The sequence below is a fragment of the Pelobates fuscus genome, chromosome 9 (assembly GCF_036172605.1).
Source record: "Pelobates fuscus isolate aPelFus1 chromosome 9, aPelFus1.pri, whole genome shotgun sequence".
Taxonomy (NCBI): domain Eukaryota; kingdom Metazoa; phylum Chordata; class Amphibia; order Anura; family Pelobatidae; genus Pelobates; species Pelobates fuscus.
This window is the reverse complement of record NC_086325.1, coordinates 44,387,311-44,408,411: the sequence shown is the minus strand read 5'-3', so window position 1 is coordinate 44,408,411 and position 21,101 is coordinate 44,387,311. Positions and strand designations below refer to the sequence as shown.

The following is a 21,101-nucleotide window of genomic DNA, read 5'->3' as shown; positions in this document are numbered from 1 at the left end:
TCTTTTTGGCATAAGTGGCAATTCCAATGATTTGCATAAGTTGATGAGAAAGAAATAGCATGATTTCCAAAGAATTTTTCTGTTTTCATTTCTCTAACAATGGCTAAAAGCAGTGTTTCCACCAGGTAACTTCTTCAAATATATCCCTCTGTTTCTGATGACTTTTATTTAAAGGTTTGCTTTAAAAGATTTGAAGGAAACTGTCCTTTATCTTATATTTGTAGTAATTTTCCATCATAGGGTTGTTTGATTTAGTTAAACGCACCAATTTTTATCATTAAAAGTAACAAAGAAACTTGCCCCTTTTCAGAAGAACATGACAGGCTTCTGCATTGGTGTTTGAAGCTTCATAAACATCAACCACGAAGGGACTCGAACCCTCAATCTTCTGATTCAAAGTCAGACACCTTATCAATTAGGCCACGCGGTCTCAATATTGGGTGTGTGTGGCAGCGTATCTGGGAAAAAGAAAAAACATAGCATGACAAATTGCAGAAGCGATTCAACTTGTGAAAAAAATTGGAGAAACCTCCCTTTGTCCGAAAGAGGCACCACTTACTGCACACTCTTTCAAGCAGTGACAGCAATTTTAAAAGATGGATTAAGTAACGATGGAAGAAAGGCAAAGCTTTGCAAAACAACATCTTGATTTTCGATTCCCCAGAAATGAGCAGAGCCGAATTTGTCCGCTCAGTCAAATAGAGGAAATCTACTGTTAGAAGGGAATGCAGATGTTTCAATTCTTCAAACTTGACGACAACAACGTGGAAGGACAAGCCAAAACAGAATCCTCCTCTTCCATGAGGTCACTTGGCAGAAAACATGGACACCTTTAGGAGTTAATGCAGATGCTTCATTTTTTTCAAACTTGTGAAACAATTTGTGAGAGAAAACTGCCTTTTGTTAGAAACACACTTTCAGAGCTCTCTCTTTTTGGCATAAGTGGCAATTCCAATGATTTGCATAAGTTGATGAGAAGGAAATAGCATGATTTCCAAAGAATTTTTCTGTTTTCATTTCTCTAACAATGGCTAAAAGCAGTGTTTCCACCAGGTAACTTCTTCAAATATATCCCTCTGTTTCTGATGACTTTTATTTAAAGGTTTGCTTTAAAAGATTTGAAGGAAACTGTCCTTTATCTTATATTTGTAGTAATTTTCCATCATAGGGTTGTTTGATTTAGTTAAACGCACCATTTTTTATCATTAAAAGTAACAAATAAACTTGCCCCTTTTCAGAAGAACATGACAGGCTTCTGCATTGGTGTTTGAAGCTTCATAAACATCGACCACAAAGGGACTCAAACCCTCAATCTTCTGATTCGAAGTCAGACGCCTTATCCATTAGGCCACGGGGTCTCAATTTTGGGTGTGTGTGGCAGCGTATCTGGGAAAAAGAAAAAACATAGCATGACAAATTGCAGAAGCGATTCAACTTGTGAAAAAAATTGGAGAAACCTCCCTTTGTCCGAAAGAGGCACCACTTACTGCACACTCTTTCAAGCAGTGACAGCAATTTTAAAAGATGGATTAAGTAACAATGGAAGAAAGGCAAAGCTTTGCAAAACAACATCTTGATTTTCGATTCCCCAGAAATGAGCAGAGCCGAATTTGTGTGCTCAGTCAAATAGAGGAAATCTACTGTTAGAAGGGAATGCAGATGTTTCAATTCTTCAAACTTGACGACAACAACGTGGAAGGACAAGCCAAAACAGAATCCTCCTCTTCCGTGAGGTCACTTGGCAGAAAACATGGACACCTTTAGGAGTTAATGCAGATGCTTCATTTTTTTCAAACTTGTGAAACAATTTGAGAGAGAAAACTGCCTTTTGTTAGAAACACACTTTCAGAGCTCTCTCTTTTTGGCATAAGTGGCAATTCCAATGATTTGCATAAGTTGATGAGAAAGAAATAGCATGATTTCCAAAGAATTTTTCTGTTTTCATTTCTCTAACAATGGCTAAAAGCAGTGTTTCCACCAGGTAACTTCTTCAAATATATCCCTCTGTTTCTGATGACTTTTATTTAAAGGTTTGCTTTAAAAGATTTGAAGGAAACTGTCCTTTATCTTATATTTGTAGTAATTTTCCATCATAGGGTTGTTTGATTTAGTTAAACGCACCAATTTTTATCATTAAAAGTAACAAATAAACTTGCCCCTTTTCAGAAGAACATGACAGGCTTCTTCATTGGTGTTTGAAGCTTCATAAACATCGACCACGAAGGGACTCGAACCCTCAATCTTCTGATTCGAAGTCAGACGCCTTATCCATTAGGCCACGCGGTCTCAATTTTAGGTGTGATGTGGCAGCGTATCTGGGAAACAGAAAAAACAAAGCATGACAAATTGCAGAAGCGATTCAACTTGTGAAAAAATTTGGAGAAACCTCCCTTTGTCCGAAAGAGGCACCACTTACTGCACACTCTTTCAAGCAGTGACAGCAATTTTAAAAGATGGATTAAGTAACGATGGAAGAAAGGCAAAGCTTTGCAAAACAACATCTTGATTTTCGATTCCCCAGAAATGAGCAGAGCCGAATTTGTCCGCTCAGTCAAATAGAGGAAATCTACTGTTAGAAGGGAATGCAGATGTTTCAATTCTTCAAACTTGACGACAACAACGTGGAAGGACAAGCCAAAACAGAATCCTCCTCTTCCATGAGGTCACTTGGCAGAAAACATGGACACCTTTAGGAGTTAATGCAGATGCTTCATTTTTTTCAAACTTGTGAAACAATTTGAGAGAGAAAACTGCCTTTTGTTAGAAACACACTTTCAGAGCTCTCTCTTTTTGGCATAAGTGGCAATTCCAATGATTTGCATAAGTTGATGAGAAAGAAATAGCATGATTTCCAAAGAATTTTTCTGTTTTCATTTCTCTAACAATGGCTAAAAGCAGTGTTTCCACCAGGTAACTTCTTCAAATATATCCCTCTGTTTCTGATGACTTTTATTTAAAGGTTTGCTTTAAAAGATTTGAAGGAAACTGTCCTTTATCCTATATTTGTAGTAATTTTCCATCATAGGGTTGTTTGATTTAGTTAAACGCACCAATTTTTATCATTAAAAGTAACAAATAAACTTGCCCCTTTTCAGAAGAACATGACAGGCTTCTGCATTGGTGTTTGAAGCTTCATAAACATCGACCACGAAGGGACTCGAACCCTCAATCTTCTGATTTGAAGTCAGACGCCTTATCCATTAGGCCACGCGGTCTCAATTTTGGGTGTGTGTGGCAGCGTATCTGGGAAAAAGAAAAAACATAGTGTGGCAGCGTATCTGGGAAAAAGAAAAAACATAGCATGACAAATTGCAGAAGCGATTCAACTTGTGAAAAAAAATTGGAGAAACCTCCCTTTGTCCGAAAGAGGCACCACTTACTGCACACTCTTTCAAGCAGTGACAGCAATTTTAAAAGATGGATTAAGTAACGATGGAAGAAAGGCAAAGCTTTGCAAAACAACATCTTGATTTTCGATTCCCCAGAAATGAGCAGAGCCGAATTTGTCCGCTCAGGCAAATAGATGAAATCTACTGTTAGAAGGGAATGCAGATGTTTCAATTCTTCAAACTTGACAACAACGTGGAAGGACAAGCCAAAACAGAATCCTCCTCTTCCATGAGGTCACTTGGCAGAAAACATGGACACCTTTAGGAGTTAATGCAGATGCTTCATTTTTTTCAAACTTGTGAAACAATTTTAGAGAGAAAACTGCCTTTTGTTAGAAACACACTTTCAGAGCTCTCTCTTTTTGGCATAAGTTACAATTCCAATGATTTGCATAAGTTGATGAGAAAGAAATATCATGATTTCCAAAGAATTTTTCTGTTTTCATTTCTCTAACAATGGCTAAAAGCAGTGTTTCCATCAGGTAACTTCTTCCAATATATCCCTCTGTTTCTGATGACTTTTATTTAAAGGTTTGCTTTAAAAGATTTGAAGGAAACTGTCCTTTATCTTATATTTGTAGTAATTTTCCATCATAGGGTTGTTTGATTTAGTTAAACGCACCAATTTTTATCATTAAAAGTAACAAATAAACTTGCCCCTTTTCAGAAGAACATGACAGTGTTCTGCATTGGTGTTTGAAGCTTCATAAACATCGACCACGAAGGGACTCGAACCCTCAATCTTCTGATTCGAAGTCAGACGCCTTATCCATTAGGCCACGCGGTCTCAATTTTTGTGAAACAATTTGAGAGAGAAAACTGCCTTTTGTTAGAAACACACTTTCAGAGCTCTCTCTTTTTGGCATAAGTGGCAATTCCAATGATTTGCATAAGTTGATGAGAAAGAAATAGCATGATTTCCAAAGAATTTTTCTGTTTTCATTTCTCTAACAATGGCTAAAAGCAGTGTTTCCACCAGGTAACTTCTTCCAATATATCCCTCTGTTTCTGATGACTTTTATTTAAAGGTTTGCTTTAAAAGATTTGAAGGAAACTGTCCTTTATCTTATATTTGTAGTAATTTTCCATCATAGGGTTGTTTGATTTAGTTAAACGCACCAATTTTTATCATTAAAAGTAACAAAGAAACTTGCCCCTTTTCAGAAGAACATGACAGGCTTCTGCATTGGTGTTTGAAGCTTCATAAACATCAACCACGAAGGGACTCGAACCCTCAATCTTCTGATTCGAAGTCAGACGCCTTATCCATTAGGCCACGCGGTCTCAATTTTGGGTGTGTGTGGCAGCGTATCTGGGAAACAGAAAAAACAAAGCATGACAAATTGCAGAAGCGATTCAACTTGTGAAAAAAATTGGAGAAACCTCCCTTTGTCCGAAAGAGGCACCACTTACTGCACACTCTTTCAAGCAGTGACAGCAATTTTAAAAGATGGATTAAGTAACGATGGAAGAAAGGCAAAGCTTTGCAAAACAACATCTTGATTTTCGATTCCCCAGAAATGAGCAGAGCCGAATTTGTCCGCTCAGTCAAATAGAGGAAATCTACTGTTAGAAGGGAATGCAGATGTTTCAATTCTTCAAACTTGACGACAACAACGTGGAAGGACAAGCCAAAACAGAATCCTCCTCTTCCATGAGGTCACTTGGCAGAAAACATGGAAATCTTTAGGAGTTAATGCAGATGCTTCATTTTTTTCAAACTTGTGAAACAATTTGAGAGAGAAAACTGCCTTTTGTTAGAAACATACTTTCAGAGCTCTCTCTTTTTGGCATAAGTGGCAATTCCAATGATTTGCATAAGTTGATGAGAAAGAAATAGCATGATTTCCAAAGAATTTTTCTGTTTTCATTTCTCTAACAATGGCTAAAAGCAGTGTTTCCACCAGGTAACTTCTTCAAATATATCCCTCTGTTTCTGATTACTTTTATTTAAAGGTTTGCTTTAAAAGATTTGAAGGAAACTGTCCTTTATCTTATATTTGTAGTAATTTTCCATCATAGGGTTGTTTGATTTAGTTAAACGCACCAATTTTTATCATTAAAAGTAACAAAGAAACTTGCCCCTTTTCAGAAGAACATGACAAGCTTCTGCATTGGTGTTTGAAGCTTCATAAACATCGACCACAAAGGGACTCGAACCCTCAATCTTCTGATTCGAAGTCAGACGCCTTATCCATTAGGCCACGCGGTCTCAATTTTGGGTGTGTCTGGCAGCGTATCTGGGAAACAGAAAAAACAAAGCATGACAAATTGCAGAAGCGATTCAACTTGTGAAAAAAATTGGAGAAACCTCCCTTTGTCCGAAAGAGGCACCACTTACTGCACACTCTTTCAAGCAGTGACAGCAATTTTAAAAGATGGATTAAGTAACGATGGAAGAAAGGCAAAGCTTTGCAAAACAACATCTTGATTTTCGATTCCCCAGAAATGAGCAGAGCCGAATTTGTCCGCTCAGTCAAATAGAGGAAATCTACTGTTAGAAGGGAATGCAGATGTTTCAATTCTTCAAACTTGACGACAACAACGTGGAAGGACAAGCCAAAACAGAATCCTCCTCTTCCATGAGGTCACTTGGCAGAAAACATGGACACCTTTAGGAGTTAATGCAGATGCTTCATTTTTTTCAAACTTGTGAAACAATTTGAGAGAGAAAACTGCCTTTTGTTAGAAACATACTTTCAGAGCTCTCTCTTTTTGGCATAAGTGGCAATTCCAATGATTTGCATAAGTTGATGAGAAAGAAATAGCATGATTTCCAAAGAATTTTTCTGTTTTCATTTCTCTAACAATGGCTAAAAGCAGTGTTTCCACCAAGTAACTTCTTCAAATATATCCCTCTGTTTCTGATGACTTTTATTTAAAGGTTTGCTTTAAAAGATTTGAAGGAAACTGTCCTTTATCTTATATTTGTAGTAATTTTCCATCATAGGGTTGTTTGATTTAGTTAAACGCACCAATTTTTATCATTAAAAGTAACAAAGAAACTTGCCCCTTTTCAGAAGAACATGACAGGCTTCTGCATTGGTGTTTGAAGCTTCATAAACATCGACCACGAAGGGACTTGAACCCTCAATCTTCTGATTCGAAGTCAGACGCCTTATCCATTAGGCCACGCGGTCTCAATTTTGGGTGTGTTTGGCAGCGTATCTGGGAAACAGAAAAAACATAGCATGACAAATTGCAGAAGCGATTCAACTTGTGAAAAAAATTGGAGAAACCTCCCTTTGTCCGAAAGAGGCACCACTTACTGCACACTCTTTCAAGCAGTGACAGCAATTTTAAAAGATGGATTAAGTAACGATGGAAGAAAGGCAAAGCTTTGCAAAACAACATCTTGATTTTCGATTCCCCAGAAATGAGCAGAGCCGAATTTGTCCGCTCAGTCAAATAGAGGAAATCTACTGTTAGAAGGGAATGCAGATGTTTCAATTCTTCAAACTTGACGACAACAACGTGGAAGGACAAGCCAAAACAGAATCCTCCTCTTCCATGAGGTCACTTGGCAGAAAACATGGACACCTTTAGGAGTTAATGCAGATGCTTCATTTTTTTCAAACTTGTGAAACAATTTGAGAGAGAAAACTGCCTTTTGTTAGAAACATACTTTCAGAGCTCTCTCTTTTTGGCATAAGTGGCAATTCCAATGATTTGCATAAGTTGATGAGAAAGAAATAGCATGATTTCCAAAGAATTTTTCTGTTTTCATTTCTCTAACAATGGCTAAAAGCAGTGTTTCCACCAAGTAACTTCTTCAAATATATCCCTCTGTTTCTGATGACTTTTATTTAAAGGTTTGCTTTAAAAGATTTGAAGGAAACTGTCCTTTATCTTATATTTGTAGTAATTTTCCATCATAGGGTTGTTTGATTTAGTTAAACGCACCAATTTTTATCATTAAAAGTAACAAAGAAACTTGCCCCTTTTCAGAAGAACATGACAGGCTTCTGCATTGGTGTTTGAAGCTTCATAAACATCGACCACGAAGGGACTTGAACCCTCAATCTTCTGATTCGAAGTCAGACGCCTTATCCATTAGGCCACGCGGTCTCAATTTTGGGTGTGTTTGGCAGCGTATCTGGGAAACAGAAAAAACATAGCATGACAAATTGCAGAAGCGATTCAACTTGTGAAAAAAATTGGAGAAACCTCCCTTTGTCCGAAAGAGGCACCACTTACTGCACACTCTTTCAAGCAGTGACAGCAATTTTAAAAGATGGATTAAGTAACGATGGAAGAAAGGCAAAGCTTTGCAAAACAACATCTTGATTTTCGATTCCCCAGAAATGAGCAGAGCCGAATTTGTCCCCTCAGTCAAATAGAGGAAATCTACTGTTAGAAGGGAATGCAGATGTTTCAATTCTTCAAACTTGACGACAACAACGTGGAAGGACAAGCCAAAACAGAATCCTCCTCTTCCATGAGGTCACTTGGCAGAAAACATGGACACCTTTAGGAGTTAATGCAGATGCTTCATTTTTTTCAAACTTGTGAAACAATTTGAGAGAGAAAACTGCCTTTTGTTAGAAACATACTTTCAGAGCTCTCTCTTTTTGGCATAAGTGGCAATTCCAATGATTTGCATAAGTTGATGAGAAAGAAATAGCATGATTTCCAAAGAATTTTTCTGTTTTCATTTCTCTAACAATGGCTAAAAGCAGTGTTTCCACCAAGTAACTTCTTCAAATATATCCCTCTGTTTCTGATGACTTTTATTTAAAGGTTTGCTTTAAAAGATTTGAAGGAAACTGTCCTTTATCTTATATTTGTAGTAATTTTCCATCATAGGGTTGTTTGATTTAGTTAAACGCACCAATTTTTATCATTAAAAGTAACAAAGAAACTTGCCCCTTTTCAGAAGAACATGACAGGCTTCTGCATTGGTGTTTGAAGCTTCATAAACATCGACCACGAAGGGACTTGAACCCTCAATCTTCTGATTCGAAGTCAGACGCCTTATCCATTAGGCCACGCGGTCTCAATTTTGGGTGTGTTTGGCAGCGTATCTGGGAAACAGAAAAAACATAGCATGACAAATTGCAGAAGCGATTCAACTTGTGAAAAAAATTGGAGAAACCTCCCTTTGTCCGAAAGAGGCACCACTTACTGCACACTCTTTCAAGCAGTGACAGCAATTTTAAAAGATGGATTAAGTAACGATGGAAGAAAGGCAAAGCTTTGCAAAACAACATCTTGATTTTCGATTCCCCAGAAATGAGCAGAGCCGAATTTGTCCCCTCAGTCAAATAGAGGAAATCTACTGTTAGAAGGGAATGCAGATGTTTCAATTCTTCAAACTTGACAACAACGTGGAAGGACAAGCCAAAACAGAATCCTCCTCTTCCATGAGGTCACTTGGCAGAAAACATGGACACCTTTAGGAGTTAATGCAGATGCTTCATTTTTTTCAAACTTGTGAAACAATTTGAGAGAGAAAACTGCCTTTTGTTAGAAACACACTTTCAGAGCTCTCTCTTTTTGGCATAAGTGGCAATTCCAATGATTTGCATAAGTTGATGAGAAAGAAATAGCATGATTTCCAAAGAATTTTTCTGTTTTCATTTCTCTAACAATGGCTAAAAGCAGTGTTTCCACCAGGTAACTTCTTCCAATATATTCCTCTGTTTCTGATGACTTTTATTTAAAGGTTTGCTTTAAAAGATTTGAAGGAAACTGTCCTTTATCTTATATTTGTAGTAATTTTCCATCATAGGGTTGTTTGATTTAGTTAAACGCACCAATTTTTATCATTAAAAGTAACAAATAAACTTGCCCCTTTTCAGAAGAACATGACAGTGTTCTGCATTGGTGTTTGAAGCTTCATAAACATCGACCACGAAGGGACTCGAACCCTCAATCTTCTGATTCGAAGTCAGACGCCTTATCCATTAGGCCACGCGGTCTCAATTTTTGTGAAACAATTTGAGAGAGAAAACTGCCTTTTGTTAGAAACACACTTTCAGAGCTCTCTCTTTTTGGCATAAGTGGCAATTCCAATGATTTGCATAAGTTGATGAGAAAGAAATAGCATGATTTCCAAAGAATTTTTCTGTTTTCATTTCTCTAACAATGGCTAAAAGCAGTGTTTCCACCAGGTAACTTCTTCCAATATATCCCTCTGTTTCTGATGACTTTTATTTAAAGGTTTGCTTTAAAAGATTTGAAGGAAACTGTCCTTTATCTTATATTTGTAGTAATTTTCCATCATAGGGTTGTTTGATTTAGTTAAACGCACCAATTTTTATCATTAAAAGTAACAAAGAAACTTGCCCCTTTTCAGAAGAACATGACAGGCTTCTGCATTGGTGTTTGAAGCTTCATAAACATCAACCACGAAGGGACTCGAACCCTCAATCTTCTGATTCGAAGTCAGACGCCTTATCCATTAGGCCACGCGGTCTCAATTTTGGGTGTGTGTGGCAGCGTATCTGGGAAACAGAAAAAACAAAGCATGACAAATTGCAGAAGCGATTCAACTTGTGAAAAAAATTGGAGAAACCTCCCTTTGTCCGAAAGAGGCACCACTTACTGCACACTCTTTCAAGCAGTGACAGCAATTTTAAAAGATGGATTAAGTAACGATGGAAGAAAGGCAAAGCTTTGCAAAACAACATCTTGATTTTCGATTCCCCAGAAATGAGCAGAGCCGAATTTGTCCGCTCAGTCAAATAGAGGAAATCTACTGTTAGAAGGGAATGCAGATGTTTCAATTCTTCAAACTTGACGACAACAACGTGGAAGGACAAGCCAAAACAGAATCCTCCTCTTCCATGAGGTCACTTGGCAGAAAACATGGAAATCTTTAGGAGTTAATGCAGATGCTTCATTTTTTTCAAACTTGTGAAACAATTTGAGAGAGAAAACTGCCTTTTGTTAGAAACATACTTTCAGAGCTCTCTCTTTTTGGCATAAGTGGCAATTCCAATGATTTGCATAAGTTGATGAGAAAGAAATAGCATGATTTCCAAAGAATTTTTCTGTTTTCATTTCTCTAACAATGGCTAAAAGCAGTGTTTCCACCAGGTAACTTCTTCAAATATATCCCTCTGTTTCTGATTACTTTTATTTAAAGGTTTGCTTTAAAAGATTTGAAGGAAACTGTCCTTTATCTTATATTTGTAGTAATTTTCCATCATAGGGTTGTTTGATTTAGTTAAACGCACCAATTTTTATCATTAAAAGTAACAAATAAACTTGCCCCTTTTCAGAAGAACATGACAGGCTTCTTCATTGGTGTTTGAAGCTTCATAAACATCGACCACGAAGGGACTCGAACCCTCAATCTTCTGATTCGAAGTCAGACGCCTTATCCATTAAGCCACGCGGTCTCAATTTTAGGTGTGATGTGGCAGCGTATCTGGGAAAAAGAAAAAACATAGCATGACAAATTGCAGAAGCGATTCAACTTGTGAAAAAAATTGGAGAAACCTGCCTTTGTCCGAAAGAGGCACCACTTACTGCACACTCTTTCAAGCAGTGACAGCAATTTTAAAAGATGGATTAAGTAATGATGGAAGAAAGGCAAAGCTTTGCAAAACAACATCTTGATTTTCGATTCCCCAGAAATGAGCAGAGCCGAATTTGTCCGCTCAGGCAAATAGAGGAAATCTACTGTTAGAAGGGAATGCAGATGTTTCAATTCTTCAAACTTGACAACAACGTGGAAGGACAAGCCAAAACAGAATCCTCCTCTTCCATGAGGTCACTTGGCAGAAAACATGGACACCTTTAGGAGTTAATGCAGATGCTTCATTTTTTTCAAACTTGTGAAACAATTTGAGAGAGAAAACTGCCTTTTGTTAGAAACACACTTTCAGAGCTCTCTCTTTTTGGCATAAGTGGCAATTCCAATGATTTGCATAAGTTGATGAGAAAGAAATAGCATGATTTCCAAAGAATTTTTCTGTTTTCATTTCTCTAACAATGGCTAAAAGCAGTGTTTCCACCAGGTAACTTCTTCAAATATATCCCTCTGTTTCTGATGACTTTTATTTAAAGGTTTGCTTTAAAAGATTTGAAGGAAACTGTCCTTTATCTTATATTTGTAGTAATTTTCCATCATAGGGTTGTTTGATTTAGTTAAACGCACCAATTTTTATCATTAAAAGTAACAAATAAACTTGCCCCTTTTCAGAAGAACATGACAGGCTTCTGCATTGGTGTTTGAAGCTTCATAAACATCGACCACGAAGGGACTCGAACCCTCAATCTTCTGATTTGAAGTCAGACGCCTTATCCATTAGGCCACGCGGTCTCAATTTTGGGTGTGTGTGGCAGCGTATCTGGGAAAAAGAAAAAACATAGTGTGGCAGCGTATCTGGGAAAAAGAAAAAACATAGCATGACAAATTGCAGAAGCGATTCAACTTGTGAAAAAAAATTGGAGAAACCTCCCTTTGTCCGAAAGAGGCACCACTTACTGCACACTCTTTCAAGCAGTGACAGCAATTTTAAAAGATGGATTAAGTAACGATGGAAGAAAGGCAAAGCTTTGCAAAACAACATCTTGATTTTCGATTCCCCAGAAATGAGCAGAGCCGAATTTGTCCGCTCAGGCAAATAGATGAAATCTACTGTTAGAAGGGAATGCAGATGTTTCAATTCTTCAAACTTGACAACAACGTGGAAGGACAAGCCAAAACAGAATCCTCCTCTTCCATGAGGTCACTTGGCAGAAAACATGGACACCTTTAGGAGTTAATGCAGATGCTTCATTTTTTTCAAACTTGTGAAACAATTTTAGAGAGAAAACTGCCTTTTGTTAGAAACACACTTTCAGAGCTCTCTCTTTTTGGCATAAGTTACAATTCCAATGATTTGCATAAGTTGATGAGAAAGAAATATCATGATTTCCAAAGAATTTTTCTGTTTTCATTTCTCTAACAATGGCTAAAAGCAGTGTTTCCATCAGGTAACTTCTTCCAATATATCCCTCTGTTTCTGATGACTTTTATTTAAAGGTTTGCTTTAAAAGATTTGAAGGAAACTGTCCTTTATCTTATATTTGTAGTAATTTTCCATCATAGGGTTGTTTGATTTAGTTAAACGCACCAATTTTTATCATTAAAAGTAACAAAGAAACTTGCCCCTTTTCAGAAGAACATGACAAGCTTCTGCATTGGTGTTTGAAGCTTCATAAACATCGACCACAAAGGGACTCGAACCCTCAATCTTCTGATTCGAAGTCAGACGCCTTATCCATTAGGCCACGCGGTCTCAATTTTGGGTGTGTCTGGCAGCGTATCTGGGAAACAGAAAAAACAAAGCATGACAAATTGCAGAAGCGATTCAACTTGTGAAAAAAATTGGAGAAACCTCCCTTTGTCCGAAAGAGGCACCACTTACTGCACACTCTTTCAAGCAGTGACAGCAATTTTAAAAGATGGATTAAGTAACGATGGAAGAAAGGCAAAGCTTTGCAAAACAACATCTTGATTTTCGATTCCCCAGAAATGAGCAGAGCCAAATTTGTCCGCTCAGTCAAATAGAGGAAATCTACTGTTAGAAGGGAATGCAGATGTTTCAATTCTTCAAACTTGACGACAACAACGTGGAAGGACAAGCCAAAACAGAATCCTCCTCTTCCATGAGGTCACTTGGCAGAAAACATGGACACCTTTAGGAGTTAATGCAGATGCTTCATTTTTTTCAAACTTGTGAAACAATTTGAGAGAGAAAACTGCCTTTTGTTAGAAACATACTTTCAGAGCTCTCTCTTTTTGGCATAAGTGGCAATTCCAATGATTTGCATAAGTTGATGAGAAAGAAATAGCATGATTTCCAAAGAATTTTTCTGTTTTCATTTCTCTAACAATGGCTAAAAGCAGTGTTTCCACCAAGTAACTTCTTCAAATATATCCCTCTGTTTCTGATGACTTTTATTTAAAGGTTTGCTTTAAAAGATTTGAAGGAAACTGTCCTTTATCTTATATTTGTAGTAATTTTCCATCATAGGGTTGTTTGATTTAGTTAAACGCACCAATTTTTATCATTAAAAGTAACAAAGAAACTTGCCCCTTTTCAGAAGAACATGACAGGCTTCTGCATTGGTGTTTGAAGCTTCATAAACATCGACCACGAAGGGACTTGAACCCTCAATCTTCTGATTCGAAGTCAGACGCCTTATCCATTAGGCCACGCGGTCTCAATTTTGGGTGTGTTTGGCAGCGTATCTGGGAAACAGAAAAAACATAGCATGACAAATTGCAGAAGCGATTCAACTTGTGAAAAAAATTGGAGAAACCTCCCTTTGTCCGAAAGAGGCACCACTTACTGCACACTCTTTCAAGCAGTGACAGCAATTTTAAAAGATGGATTAAGTAACGATGGAAGAAAGGCAAAGCTTTGCAAAACAACATCTTGATTTTCGATTCCCCAGAAATGAGCAGAGCCGAATTTGTCCCCTCAGTCAAATAGAGGAAATCTACTGTTAGAAGGGAATGCAGATGTTTCAATTCTTCAAACTTGACAACAACGTGGAAGGACAAGCCAAAACAGAATCCTCCTCTTCCATGAGGTCACTTGGCAGAAAACATGGACACCTTTAGGAGTTAATGCAGATGCTTCATTTTTTTCAAACTTGTGAAACAATTTGAGAGAGAAAACTGCCTTTTGTTAGAAACACACTTTCAGAGCTCTCTCTTTTTGGCATAAGTGGCAATTCCAATGATTTGCATAAGTTGATGAGAAAGAAATAGCATGATTTCCAAAGAATTTTTCTGTTTTCATTTCTCTAACAATGGCTAAAAGCAGTGTTTCCACCAGGTAACTTCTTCCAATATATTCCTCTGTTTCTGATGACTTTTATTTAAAGGTTTGCTTTAAAAGATTTGAAGGAAACTGTCCTTTATCTTATATTTGTAGTAATTTTCCATCATAGGGTTGTTTGATTTAGTTAAACGCACCAATTTTTATCATTAAAAGTAACAAATAAACTTGCCCCTTTTCAGAAGAACATGACAGGCTTCTTCATTGGTGTTTGAAGCTTCATAAACATCGACCACGAAGGGACTCGAACCCTCAATCTTCTGATTCGAAGTCAGACGCCTTATCCATTAAGCCACGCGGTCTCAATTTTAGGTGTGATGTGGCAGCGTATCTGGGAAAAAGAAAAAACATAGCATGACAAATTGCAGAAGCGATTCAACTTGTGAAAAAAATTGGAGAAACCTGCCTTTGTCCGAAAGAGGCACCACTTACTGCACACTCTTTCAAGCAGTGACAGCAATTTTAAAAGATGGATTAAGTAATGATGGAAGAAAGGCAAAGCTTTGCAAAACAACATCTTGATTTTCGATTCCCCAGAAATGAGCAGAGCCGAATTTGTCCGCTCAGGCAAATAGAGGAAATCTACTGTTAGAAGGGAATGCAGATGTTTCAATTCTTCAAACTTGACAACAACGTGGAAGGACAAGCCAAAACAGAATCCTCCTCTTCCATGAGGTCACTTGGCAGAAAACATGGACACCTTTAGGAGTTAATGCAGATGCTTCATTTTTTTCAAACTTGTGAAACAATTTGAGAGAGAAAACTGCCTTTTGTTAGAAACACACTTTCAGAGCTCTCTCTTTTTGGCATAAGTGGCAATTCCAATGATTTGCATAAGTTGATGAGAAAGAAATAGCATGATTTCCAAAGAATTTTTCTGTTTTCATTTCTCTAACAATGGCTAAAAGCAGTGTTTCCACCAGGTAACTTCTTCCAATATATCCCTCTGTTTCTGATGACTTTTATTTAAAGGTTTGCTTTAAAAGATTTGAAGGAAACTGTCCTTTATCTTATATTTGTAGTAATTTTCCATCATAGGGTTGTTTGATTTAGTTAAACGCACCAATTTTTATCATTAAAAGTAACAAAGAAACTTGCCCCTTTTCAGAAGAACATGACAGGCTTCTGCATTGGTGTTTGAAGCTTCATAAACATCGACCACGAAGGGACTCGAACCCTCAATCTTCTGATTCGAAGTCAGACGCCTTATCCATTAGGCCACGCGGTCTCAATTTTGGGTGTGTGTGGCAGCGTATCTGGGAAACAGAAAAAACAAAGCATGACAAATTGCAGAAGCGATTCAACTTGTGAAAAAAATTGGAGAAACCTCCCTTTGTCCGAAAGAGGCACCACTTACTGCACACTTTTTCAAGCAGTGACAGCAATTTTAAAAGATGGATTAAGTAACGATGGAAGAAAGGCAAAGCTTTGCAAAACAACATCTTGATTTTCGATTCCCCAGAAATGAGCAGAGCCGAATTTGTCCGCTCAGTCAAATAGAGGAAATCTACTGTTAGAAGGGAATGCAGATGTTTCAATTCTTCAAACTTGACGACAACAACGTGGAAGGACAAGCCAAAACAGAATCCTCCTCTTCCATGAGGTCACTTGGCAGAAAACATGGACACCTTTAGGAGTTAATGCAGATGCTTCATTTGTTTCAAACTTGTGAAACAATTTGAGAGAGAAAACTGCCTTTTGTTAGAAACACACTTTCAGAGCTCTCTCTTTTTGGCATAAGTGGCAATTCCAATGATTTGCATAAGTTGATGAGAAAGAAATAGCATGATTTCCAAATAATTTTTCTGTTTTCATTTCTCTAACAATGGCTAAAAGCAGTGTTTCCACCAGGTAACTTCTTCAAATATATCCCTCTGTTTCTGATGACTTTTTTTTAAAGGTTTGCTTTAAAAGATTTGAAGGAAACTGTCCTTTATCTTATATTTGTAGTAATTTTCCATCATAGGGTTGTTTGATTTAGTTAAACGCACCAATTTTTATCATTAAAAGTAACAAAGAAACTTGCCCCTTTTCAGAAGAACATGACATGCCAGGCTTCTGCATTGGTGTTTGAAGCTTTATAAACATCGACCACGAAGGGACTTGAACCCTCAATCTTCTGATTCGAAGTCAGACGCCTTATCCATTAGGCCACGCGGTCTCAATTTTGAGTGTGTGTGGCAGCGTATCTGGGAAAAAGAAAAAACATAGCATGACAAATTGCAGAAGCGATTCAACTTGTGAAAAAAATTGGAGAAACCTCCCTTTGTCCGAAAGAGGCACCACTTACTGCACACTCTTTCAAGCAGTGACAGCAATTTTAAAAGATGGATTAAGTAACGATGGAAGAAAGGCAAAGCTTTGCAAAACAACATCTTGATTTTCGATTCCCCAGAAATGAGCAGAGCCGAATTTGTCCGCTCAGTCAAATAGAGGAAATCTACTGTTAGAAGGGAATGCAGATGTTTCAATTCTTCAAACTTGACGACAACAACGTGGAAGGACAAGCCAAAACAGAATCCTCCTCTTCCATGAGGTCACTTGGCAGAAAACATGGACACCTTTAGGAGTTAATGCAGATGCTTCATTTTTTTCAAACTTGTGAAACAATTTGAGAGAGAAAACTGCCTTTTGTTAGAAACATACTTTCAGAGCTCTCTCTTTTTGGCATAAGTGGCAATTCCAATGATTTGCATAAGTTGATGAGAAAGAAATAGCATGATTTCCAAAGAATTTTTCTGTTTTCATTTCTCTAACAATGGCTAAAAGCAGTGTTTCCACCAGGTAACTTCTTCAAATATATCCCTCTGTTTCTGATTACTTTTATTTAAAGGTTTGCTTTAAAAGATTTGAAGGAAACTGTCCTTTATCTTATATTTGTAGTAATTTTCCATCATAGGGTTGTTTGATTTAGTTAAACGCACCAATTTTTATCATTAAAAGTAACAAATAAACTTGCCCCTTTTCAGAAGAACATGACAGGCTTCTTCATTGGTGTTTGAAGCTTCATAAACATCGACCACGAAGGGACTCGAACCCTCAATCTTCTGATTCGAAGTCAGACGCCTTATCCATTAGGCCACGCGGTCTCAATTTTGGGTGTGATGTGGCAGCGTATCTGGGAAAAAGAAAAAACATAGCATGACAAATTGCAGAAGCGATTCAACTTGTGAAAAAAATTGGAGAAACCTGCCTTTGTCCGAAAGAGGCACCACTTACTGCACACTCTTTCAAGCAGTGACAGCAATTTTAAAAGATGGATTAAGTAATGATGGAAGAAAGGCAAAGCTTTGCAAAACAACATCTTGATTTTCGATTCCCCAGAAATGAGCAGAGCCGAATTTGTCCCCTCAGTCAAATAGAGGAAATCTACTGTTAGAAGGGAATGCAGATGTTTCAATTCTTCAAACTTGACAACAACGTGGAAGGACAAGCCAAAACAGAATCCTCCTCTTCCATGAGGTCACTTGGCAGAAAACATGGACACCTTTAGGAGTTAATGCAGATGCTTCATTTTTTTCAAACTTGTGAAACAATTTGAGAGAGAAAACTGCCTTTTGTTAGAAACACACTTTCAGAGCTCTCTCTTTTTGGCATAAGTGGCAATTCCAATGATTTGCATAAGTTGATGAGAAAGAAATAGCACGATTTCCAAAGAATTTTTCTGTTTTCATTTCTCTAACAATGGCTAAAAGCAGTGTTTCCACCAGGTAACTTCTTCCAATATATTCCTCTGTTTCTGATGACTTTTATTTAAAGGTTTGCTTTAAAAGATTTGAAAGAAACTGTCCTTTATCTTATATTTGTAGTAATTTTCCATCATAGAGTTGTTTGATTTAGTTTAACGCACCAATTTTTATCATTAAAAGTAACAAAGAAACTTGCCCCTTTTCAGAAGAACATGACATGCTTCTGCATTGGTGTTTGAAGCTTCATAAACATCGACCACAAAGGGACTCGAACCCTCAATCTTCTGATTCGAAGTCAGACGCCTTATCCATTAGGCCACGCGGTCTCAATTTTGGGTGTGTGTGGCAGCGTATCTGGGAAAAAGAAAAAAACATAGCATGACAAATTGCAGAAGCGATTCAACTTGTGAAAAAAATTGGAGAAACCTCCCTTTGTCCGAAAGAGGCACCACTTACTGCACACTCTTTCAAGCAGTGACAGCAATTTTAAAAGATGGATTAAGTAACGATGGAAGAAAGGCAAAGCTTTGCAAAACAACATCTTGATTTTCGATTCCCCAGAAATGAGCAGAGCCGAATTTGTCCGCTCAGTCAAATAGAGGAAATCTACTGTTAGAAGGGAATGCAGATGTTTCAATTCTTCAAACTTGACGACAACAACGTGGAAGGACAAGCCAAAACAGAATCCTCCTCTTCCATGAGGTCACTTGGCAGAAAACATGGACACCTTTAGGAGTTAATGCAGATGCTTCATTTTTTTCAAACTTGTGAAACAATTTGAGAGAGAAAACTGCCTTTTGTTAGAAACATACTTTCAGAGCTCTCTCTTTTTGGCATAAGTGGCAATTCCAATGATTTGCATAAGTTGATGAGAAAGAAATAGCATGATTTCCAAAGAATTTTTCTGTTTTCATTTCTCTAACAATGGCTAAAAGCAGTGTTTCCACCAGGTAACTTCTTCAAATATATCCCTCTGTTTCTGATTACTTTTATTTAAAGGTTTGCTTTAAAAGATTTGAAGGAAACTGTCCTTTATCTTATATTTGTAGTAATTTTCCATCATAGGGTTGTTTGATTTAGTTAAACGCACCAATTTTTATCATTAAAAGTAACAAATAAACTTGCCCCTTTTCAGAAGAACATGACAGGCTTCTTCATTGGTGTTTGAAGCTTCATAAACATCGACCACGAAGGGACTCGAACCCTCAATCTTCTGATTCGAAGTCAGACGCCTTATCCATTAGGCCACGCGGTCTCAATTTTAGGTGCGATGTGGCAGCGCATCTGGGAAAAAGAAAAAACATAGCATGACAAATTATAGAAGCGATTCAACTTGTGAAAAAAATTGGAGAAACCTGCCTTTGTCCGAAAGAGGCACCACTTACTGCACACTCTTTCAAGCAGTGACAGCAATTTTAAAAGATGGATTAAGTAATGATGGAAGAAAGGCAAAGCTTTGCAAAACAACATCTTGATTTTCGATTCCCCAGAAATGAGCAGAGCCGAATTTGTCCGCTCAGGCAAATAGAGGAAATCTACTGTTAGAAGGGAATGCAGATGTTTCAATTCTTCAAACTTGACAACAACGTGGAAGGACAAGCCAAAACAGAATCCTCCTCTTCCATGAGGTCACTTGGCAGAAAACATGGACACCTTTAGGAGTTAATGCAGATGCTTCATTTTTTTCAAACTTGTGAAACAATTTGAGAGAGAAAACTGCCTTTTGTTAGAAACACACTTTCAGAGCTCTCTCTTTTTGGCATAAGTGGCAATTCCAATGATTTGCATAAGTTGATGAGAAAGAAATAGCATGATTTCCAAAGAATTTTTCTGTTTTCATTTCTCTAACAATGGCTAAAAGCAGTGTTTCCACCAGGTAACTTCTTCCAATATATCCCTCTGTTTCTGATGACTTTTATTTAAAGGTTTGCTTTAAAAGATTTGAAGGAAACTGTCCTTTATCTTATATTTGTAGTAATTTTCCATCATAGGGTTGTTTGATTTAGTTAAACGCACCAATTTTTATCATTAAAAGTAACAAAGAAACTTGCCCCTTTTCAGAAGAACATGACAGGCTTCTGCATTGGTGTTTGAAGCTTCATAAACATCAACCACGAAGGGACTTGAACCCTCAATCTTCTGATTCGAAGTCAGACGCCTTATCCATTAGGCCACGCGGTCTCAATTTTGGGTGTGTGTGGCAGCGTATCTGGGAAACAGAAAAAACAAAGCATGACAAATTGCAGAAGCGATTCAACTTGTGAAAAAAATTGGAGAAACCTCCCTTTGTCCGAAAGAGGCACCACTTACTGCACACTTTTTCAAGCAGTGACAGCAATTTTAAAAGATGGATTAAGTAACGATGGAAGAAAGGCAAAGCTTTGCAAAACAACATCTTGATTTTCGATTCCCCAGAAATGAGCAGAGCCGAATTTGTCCGCTCAGTCAAATAGAGGAAATCTACTGTTAGAAGGGAATGCAGATGTTTCAATTCTTCAAACTTGACGACAACAACGTGGAAGGACAAGCCAAAACAGAATCCTCCTCTTCCATGAGGTCACTTGGCAGAAAACATGGACACCTTTAGGAGTTAATGCAGATGCTTCATTTGTTTCAAACTTGTGAAACAATTTGAGAGAGAAAACTGCCTTTTGTTAGAAACACACTTTCAGAGCTCTCTCTTTTTGGCATAAGTGGCAATTCCAATGATTTGCATAAGACGCCTTATCCATTAGGCCACGCGGTCTCAATTTTGGGTGTGATGTGGCAGCGTATCTGGGAAAAAGAAAAAACATAGCATGACAAATTGCAGAAGCGATTCAACTTGTGAAAAAAATTGGAGAAACCTGCCTTTGTCCGAAAGAGGCACCACTTACTGCACACTCTTTCAAGCAGTGACAGCAATTTTAAAAGATGGATTAAGTAATGATGGAAGAAAGGCAAAGCTTTGCAAAACAACATCTTGATTTTCGATTCCCCAGAAATGAGCAGAGCCGAATTTGTCCCCTCAGTCAAATAGAGGAAATCTACTGTTAGAAGAAAATGCAGATGTTTCAATTCTTCAAACTTGACAACAACGTGGAAGGACAAGCCAAAACAGAATCCTCCTCTTCCATGAGGTCACTTGGCAGAAAACATGGACACCTTTAGGAGTTAATGCAGATGCTTCATTTTTTTCAAACTTGTGAAACAATTTGAGAGAGAAAACTGCCTTTTGTTAGAAACACACTTTCAGAGCT

General features: G+C 37.6%; 20 non-coding genes across 20 annotated transcripts; all 20 read right to left on the bottom strand.

The window, feature by feature from the left end:
- Window positions 1-357: 357 nt before the first annotated feature.
- TRNAQ-UUG (transfer RNA glutamine (anticodon UUG)) lies at window positions 358-430 on the bottom strand. Its single transcript has one exon. It is a non-coding gene; the product is annotated as a tRNA-Gln (tRNA).
- A 1,783-nt stretch (window positions 431-2,213) lies between these two features.
- On the bottom strand, window positions 2,214-2,286 carry TRNAR-UCG (transfer RNA arginine (anticodon UCG)). Its single transcript has one exon. It is a non-coding gene; the product is annotated as a tRNA-Arg (tRNA).
- A 1,817-nt stretch (window positions 2,287-4,103) lies between these two features.
- On the bottom strand, window positions 4,104-4,176 carry TRNAR-UCG (transfer RNA arginine (anticodon UCG)). Its single transcript has one exon. It is a non-coding gene; the product is annotated as a tRNA-Arg (tRNA).
- Window positions 4,177-4,600: 424 nt separating this feature from the next.
- On the bottom strand, window positions 4,601-4,673 carry TRNAR-UCG (transfer RNA arginine (anticodon UCG)). Its single transcript has one exon. It is a non-coding gene; the product is annotated as a tRNA-Arg (tRNA).
- Window positions 4,674-5,528: 855 nt separating this feature from the next.
- On the bottom strand, window positions 5,529-5,601 carry TRNAR-UCG (transfer RNA arginine (anticodon UCG)). Its single transcript has one exon. It is a non-coding gene; the product is annotated as a tRNA-Arg (tRNA).
- An 855-nt stretch (window positions 5,602-6,456) lies between these two features.
- Window positions 6,457-6,529, bottom strand: TRNAR-UCG (transfer RNA arginine (anticodon UCG)). The gene has a single exon. It is a non-coding gene; the product is annotated as a tRNA-Arg (tRNA).
- Window positions 6,530-7,384: 855 nt separating this feature from the next.
- Window positions 7,385-7,457, bottom strand: TRNAR-UCG (transfer RNA arginine (anticodon UCG)). The gene has a single exon. It is a non-coding gene; the product is annotated as a tRNA-Arg (tRNA).
- An 855-nt stretch (window positions 7,458-8,312) lies between these two features.
- TRNAR-UCG (transfer RNA arginine (anticodon UCG)) lies at window positions 8,313-8,385 on the bottom strand. The gene has a single exon. It is a non-coding gene; the product is annotated as a tRNA-Arg (tRNA).
- An 852-nt stretch (window positions 8,386-9,237) lies between these two features.
- TRNAR-UCG (transfer RNA arginine (anticodon UCG)) lies at window positions 9,238-9,310 on the bottom strand. The gene has a single exon. It is a non-coding gene; the product is annotated as a tRNA-Arg (tRNA).
- A 424-nt stretch (window positions 9,311-9,734) lies between these two features.
- TRNAR-UCG (transfer RNA arginine (anticodon UCG)) lies at window positions 9,735-9,807 on the bottom strand. The gene has a single exon. It is a non-coding gene; the product is annotated as a tRNA-Arg (tRNA).
- Window positions 9,808-10,662: 855 nt separating this feature from the next.
- TRNAR-UCG (transfer RNA arginine (anticodon UCG)) lies at window positions 10,663-10,735 on the bottom strand. Its single transcript has one exon. It is a non-coding gene; the product is annotated as a tRNA-Arg (tRNA).
- A 1,814-nt stretch (window positions 10,736-12,549) lies between these two features.
- TRNAR-UCG (transfer RNA arginine (anticodon UCG)) lies at window positions 12,550-12,622 on the bottom strand. Its single transcript has one exon. It is a non-coding gene; the product is annotated as a tRNA-Arg (tRNA).
- Window positions 12,623-13,477: 855 nt separating this feature from the next.
- Window positions 13,478-13,550, bottom strand: TRNAR-UCG (transfer RNA arginine (anticodon UCG)). The gene has a single exon. It is a non-coding gene; the product is annotated as a tRNA-Arg (tRNA).
- An 852-nt stretch (window positions 13,551-14,402) lies between these two features.
- Window positions 14,403-14,475, bottom strand: TRNAR-UCG (transfer RNA arginine (anticodon UCG)). Its single transcript has one exon. It is a non-coding gene; the product is annotated as a tRNA-Arg (tRNA).
- Window positions 14,476-15,328: 853 nt separating this feature from the next.
- Window positions 15,329-15,401, bottom strand: TRNAR-UCG (transfer RNA arginine (anticodon UCG)). Its single transcript has one exon. It is a non-coding gene; the product is annotated as a tRNA-Arg (tRNA).
- Window positions 15,402-16,261: 860 nt separating this feature from the next.
- TRNAR-UCG (transfer RNA arginine (anticodon UCG)) lies at window positions 16,262-16,334 on the bottom strand. The gene has a single exon. It is a non-coding gene; the product is annotated as a tRNA-Arg (tRNA).
- Window positions 16,335-17,189: 855 nt separating this feature from the next.
- Window positions 17,190-17,262, bottom strand: TRNAR-UCG (transfer RNA arginine (anticodon UCG)). The gene has a single exon. It is a non-coding gene; the product is annotated as a tRNA-Arg (tRNA).
- An 853-nt stretch (window positions 17,263-18,115) lies between these two features.
- TRNAR-UCG (transfer RNA arginine (anticodon UCG)) lies at window positions 18,116-18,188 on the bottom strand. The gene has a single exon. It is a non-coding gene; the product is annotated as a tRNA-Arg (tRNA).
- An 856-nt stretch (window positions 18,189-19,044) lies between these two features.
- Window positions 19,045-19,117, bottom strand: TRNAR-UCG (transfer RNA arginine (anticodon UCG)). The gene has a single exon. It is a non-coding gene; the product is annotated as a tRNA-Arg (tRNA).
- An 853-nt stretch (window positions 19,118-19,970) lies between these two features.
- TRNAR-UCG (transfer RNA arginine (anticodon UCG)) lies at window positions 19,971-20,043 on the bottom strand. Its single transcript has one exon. It is a non-coding gene; the product is annotated as a tRNA-Arg (tRNA).
- Window positions 20,044-21,101: the final 1,058 nt, after the last annotated feature.